The 6110-nt window shown below is 39.5% G+C and overlaps 1 pseudogene; it reads left to right on the top strand.

Annotated features, from left to right (window-relative positions):
* The first annotated feature begins 4827 nt into the window (after window positions 1-4827).
* On the top strand, window positions 4828-5183 carry LOC132239329 (transmembrane protein 230-like; annotated as a pseudogene).
* Window positions 5184-6110: the final 927 nt, after the last annotated feature.

The following is a 6110-nucleotide window of genomic DNA, read 5'->3' as shown; positions in this document are numbered from 1 at the left end:
CTAAGCCTCAGTTTCCTCAAATGTAAAATAGTAATGCAACCTGCCTCACAGTGTGTTTTGAGGATTAAATAAGATAATCATTCATACAAAGCACTTATAAAGTCTCTTATCTATTACTAGAAGCCTGGTGCACGAAATTTCGTACACTGGGGAGGCGGGTGTCCCTCAGCCCAGCCTGCACCCTCTCTCAGTATGGGACCCCTTGCTCTTCACTGCCCACCTTGCTGCTCCTTAGCACTGCCTCAGAGGTGGGAGAGGCTCCCACCACCGCAGCTGCCCTCGCCAGCAGCTGGCTTCTGGCTGAGCAGCATTCCCCCTGTGGGAGCTCACTGACCACCAGGGGGCAGCTCCTGCATTGAGTGTCTGCCCACTGGTGGTCAGTGTGCATCATAGCAACCAGTTGTTCCACAATTCTGTCAATTTGCATATTAGGGTTTTATTAAATAGAATAATTATCTCTGAAAAGGGGTAAAAACTCCCCACCTTAAATGGTTGTTATGAAGACTAGCTACCTTCTCCAGGCAGCTATTGGAGCTGATTGGATTCTGTCTGGGCACCTGAGGTATGGTGACACATGGCGTAACTGTAAAATTATTTCTTTTCCTGGGGAGGGAGAGGAATGTGTGTGTGTGGGGGGGGGGGGAGTGTTACACAGTATTATGTCCTAATTTGCATTTAGTCATTCTTCCCTTCCCTACTGACAGGAGCCTGGACCCATTTACATTGTCTCTCAGCCCACTGAGTTAACTCCACATCAATACAGACTTCAGCTTGTATCTTCAGCCCTGTCCCAACAAAACTCACCATTTCCTGCTTCTTCAGTCTCCACCCCTCACTTTCACTCGCCCAGGCTAGGCTGCCCCCACAGAAGGTAGACATAGCAAGTAACAAAATCAATACTGATAATGTTTCACATCTTTATTCAAGTCTTAATTTGAAATAAATACTCCAAAGGCTCAATTCTGAAAAGAATGGGTTCTTGTCTAAGATTTAGGATAAATTCATAACAAATGATTGTGTTTTGTTTGACATATGATTTAAAGTAGAATTTAGAATTTGTATTCTAAATTCAAAAATAGAATTTAGAATTTGCATTCTAAATTCAAAACAATTTAGAATATAAATAAAATGGGTTTGTCCTACCTGGCTTGACTCAGTGGATGGAGCATTGGCCTGTGGACTGAAGGGTCCCAGGTTTGATTCTGGTCAAGGGCACATGCCCAGGTTGTGGGCTTGATGCCCCGTGGAGCACCGGCAGGAGGCAGCCAGTCAGTGATTTTCTCTCCTAATTGATGTTTCTATCTCTCTCTCCCTCTTCCTTCCTCTCAGAAACCAATAAAAATATTTTTTAAAAGGAGAGAAAAAAGAAAAGAAAGTAAAAGAAGAGAAGAGAAAATGGGATTAGCGAAAATGCCATGTCAGAACACATTATATAAGACTTTATAGATTTGTGTATAATATCTGCATCTAGTGGGCTGGCCAAGGATTCTATTAACTTAGTAATCAGAGGAGCTAGCATTCATTCATCTATCACTACGACAAATAATGTGAGATGGAAACAGATCCAGGTTCATCAGCAACATTACTAGAGCTGCTACGCTCCCTTTGCACTTGACTCACAGTTCCATTACCAATAACCCATGGCCTCAGAGTAACTAAAACAACAAACAAAACAAACAAACAGCCACGGGACCACTGGGATCCAATGCAATCATCATTCAGCAAAGCTATAGCTAATGGCTACTGATTCAAACACTAGAGTCCACGCTGACCCTGTCCAGTTCTCATTACCGCATGAACCTCATCCTGAAATTCTCCAAAGATATTTTTCTCCCAACAAGTTCCTCTTTGGAGATGTACCATGAAACACTGTAATTCATACATTAAATGGTTTATTCCAGACATCCACCTAATACTGATTTCCACTGTTTGCCTGACTGAAGCCTGCTTGTTACTATGAGACTTTGCCTCTCCAGTTAATTAATATTTTCAGGCACTTGTCTGGAAGACAACCACAGGAGTTGCTATGTAATTGCCATTGTTTACCACGAATTGCAAGGTGCCATGGTTACTTCATCCTTGTCACTGTGATCACTAACATCATCATCACCATCATTATCAATATTTATTGAATGACCACTTAAATGCACTCGGCTCCACTAAGTGCTCTAATGTGCCCTACAGCACAGCTGGCCAATGAAGGCTAATCACCAAATAGCACACCAGAGTCTTACTACTATTTCAGTGCTATTTTTTTAAAGTAATCATTTCTACTCACTTTTGGAACCTAAACGTTAGAAGCATAAACATTAGCAAATTATCCCTTTATTGGGTAATCTGTATCTTTTTAATCTATGTGTCTAACACATATAGACTCTCTTCATATTTGTTAATAAATGACGGTATGAATGAACTTAATAAACAAGTATGCAGAAACTTCTAACAAAAATATCCAATGAAATCTGAGACTCCAGATAAAAAAGAGAGAGTAAAAAGTAGCCGATGCCTCTTAAGCATATTGTCTTCCTTCATCCAACATTGCGTCCAGGGAAAATTAAGTCACATTTTTTCCCTTTAAAGGAAAAAGAAAATTACAGAAGGCAGGTGCTCAGAGATTCTCTTGAGCATCATATGATCTGACATTGCGGAGTTTAAACTTACTCTGCTGAGACACAACTGATGCTCACCTATGCAAAAGACTCTCATGGGGTATCCCAGGTTGACTGTAACCCCCACTGCTTTCTCTCCTCTTCAAGAAATGATAGAATGTAAGGGATATGGACATGAGTATAGGGATAACCTTGAATTTGCTTTTATTTCTTTAAAACAAAAAAGTAAATCTTTCAAATATCTTGGTGCCTGAACTTTATTGGTAAGGGAATTACTTGGAAATATATTGTAACTTATTGTAACATGTCTTGATCTCTCAGCACAGCAGCCAAGAGACCTGAGTTCTAGGTCCTGATCATACAATAATTAGCCCTATGAATTTAAGCAAGTCATTTCCCTTCATTGAATTTCAGTTTTTTTGTAACATGAGAAGGTTGAACAAGGGCCCCACTTCAATTCTAATTACTCTACCTGAGGGCTGCTTTGGAGCCCTCCTTGGATGCTGAAGTTAGTCAAATATGGCCATCCTGGGAAAAGCTAAACAGGACTTCGAGCTTTATCAAGAGTTTTTATATGTCAAAGCAGTTTACCTTCCCAATCCTTCTTCCAGTAATTTCCACATCATGTAGACAAGAGTCAACTGGAAACTTTCCTCAAGCATCAAAGGTCTCATATGGCTGGATTCTATAAATTAGCTTTTTGGACATTTATGTATTCTTTGCTCAAACTTTGTCCCATTGGAGATCCATCTTCTCCCCTTCTATAATAATCTTGCTCAGTCTATGTGGTTCAAGTACAAATCTCTGCATCCTAGAATAGACACATGATACAAGCTTTATGCTTACAGGACTCTCGATTCTCATGACAGTTTTGTGAGGTGGACAAGGTAGGTATAATTCTGCTTTTCACTGTAAATGTAATAAAACAATTAATTGGGTTTCATGACTTCATTAAAACCATGCATACAAGAGCTGCTGCTACACAAACCCCAGAGTTTTCCCCACTTCAAATCTGGTGTTATCTCCATTTCCCTACAAGATTGTGAACCCCTTCACTTGTCATTATATCCTTATTCTGTAAGTAGACAGAAGACTTACCCAAGATTCTGAGAATAAGGTTAATATCATCAACCAATGTAAAAGAAGAAAGCAGACTTTAGCAAAAGCCAATATAAAGATGCAGAATGTCTCTACAAGATTAAAGGTAGGAAGAGCAACACTGGCAGTAGCTTAATCAATAGTATTGATTTAATGTCAGGAAAGAGCAGTTTCAACATGGAAAATTTAAAAACAAGGGTCCAAGAAGGAAAAAAAGGCAATGCTAATCCAACAATGTCTATTTGAAAGAAACTTATAATGAGGGTGACAAAAGAATTTTAGTCAGCGGAGAAATATTCTACAATGAGGGGCAAGGCTAGTTTATCAACCTCACAATAGCCTAAATAAAATATCTCTCAAGTTGATCCTCTTCACTTTACTTGGTATCTATGTACTAACTCGTGACTTTAAATAACCTGGTCACTCTAATTTAATTTAGTTCAACAAGCATGTTTTAAGTATCCTGTGTACAAGGTATTGTGTTGCGGATTGGAAATAATAGAATGAGCAAGAAACAGTCTCTATACTCAAGGGGAATGAACGAGATAAAGGTGAGAAAGAGCCCCATGATTCTGACTTGGGCAACTGGTGGATGCCATTACCTGATGAATATAAGAGGAACAACAAGAAGGAAGATAGGAAAGAGAAGTTTGGTTTTTGAGACATCAGATCAGTTAGGAATGGCTTTGGCTGCAAGAAACAACCTCAAGCAACAGACATTTAATTACCACAACATGAAATCACAATAGGAAAAATGCAGTGTAGGCTAGCGCAGTGGTACAACAATATCACCATGGATGCAGGCCTGTTCCATCCTTTCTTTCACTGTCCTTGGTACTTCGCTTTACTTGGTATCCATGTACTAACTCATGACATTGTACTACTAACCTTGGCACAATGGCATTTTGTCATTGTGCTTGTTACCTCATATTGCAAATTCCAGGTTATATATCAGCTATGTGACTAAAATGCCATCTGTCATCCCTCTTTAATCACTATAATGTCTCTCCTAAACCCCAACATATCAAAAATCAGAATTGGGTGAGGCGGGCCATGAGTGAGCTGTCAGTGTGCAGGTGAGTTGGCGCAGTGCTCTGTATGGTAGCTGTGTCATTGTGTTATGGTGCTATCTCGTACCAACCTGGCTACTGGAATCCCTAGTAGTAAAGTAAAAAATACTTATGACTCTCCAGCACAGATGATGGCTCCATTGACCTTCAGTTTAAGAAAAGCCCACCTAAGATCCCACTTAAGGCCATTGCGCTTGCTACAGTGCTGATTTTGATTGGCACCTTTCTCATTATCATAGGCTCCTCCTGCTGGTGGGCTGTATCAGCAAAGGGGGTGTTGCAGGCCAGCAGGTCCTGTCCTGATCATGGCATCCTGGTGTTCCTGCCAGGATTTTACCACCTACTTATCACCTACTATGCATCTAAAGGCTATTGGGGTCACTTCTACATAACAATTCAGACTTGATGACTGGTACCCACCTCAGCCCTGAGAAGTAGTCAGATGGGACTGAGCTCAGCTTTAAGATACTGAGCAGAAACTATGGTTGAGAGCTAAGAAATTCTACAGTTTTCAGATGTTTAACAAAACAATGGCCAGGTTTTATGGGTCTATCCTAAAGATGTTAACTGAGTTTACAATGAGCTAATTAGGGCATGCTCTATTTTTCATCTCCTAGCCCTGACAGAAAGCTGACAAGTTTTTCCACATGAACCTGTATCATGGAAGAATAGCAATGTTAATTGGAGAAAGTGGAAAGTATTGCTGCCACCACCCTTTTAAGTAGAGCACTTCTTTTAAATAGTCTTTATTGACGGTTTGTTCTTATAACAAATGGAAGAATGCAGTAAGTCAAATTTCTTATTACTAAGTAATTTATATTGAAAATACCTAAGTATCTTACTCTCTATGTTCTAACTTCATGTTCTAGTGAAAGATGTTGGCAAAATCCAATATTAGTGTGGATGCATCTGTAATATTTTTTACTTGCTTTCTTATAAGAGCAATGAGGAATTTTAAACCTCAGAGCAAGTTTTCAAAATGTTAACACTCTCTGTTCACCACTCCTTGACTAGCTCTGATCTGGCTCACCATTAGGTTGGGCACCATATAATTGGGTAATTCTATCCTTTATAGATTCAAATGGATATCATGCCATTAAGGACTGGACTTTCTACTGTTTTCTAAGGAAAAATGTAGATAAGAGTTAGAGTTTATAACCTCATTGTTAGCACCTTGTATTAGTGATGTCATTCTCAAGATTTGGCCTAGATCCCTAGGGAACTAGACTGCCGTAGTGTGATTGTTTCCTAGCTTGCAAAAAGTGACTTATGTTCAAAAGAAATTAAATTGTCAAAATCTTAAACCCTACACTTAAGTAAGTTAACTTTAAAC

This window comes from Myotis daubentonii, chromosome 1 (assembly GCF_963259705.1).
Source record: "Myotis daubentonii chromosome 1, mMyoDau2.1, whole genome shotgun sequence".
Classification (NCBI taxonomy): Eukaryota; Metazoa; Chordata; class Mammalia; order Chiroptera; family Vespertilionidae; genus Myotis; species Myotis daubentonii.
The sequence above is the reverse complement of the archived record's forward strand: the minus strand, read 5'-3'. Positions and strand labels throughout refer to the sequence as shown.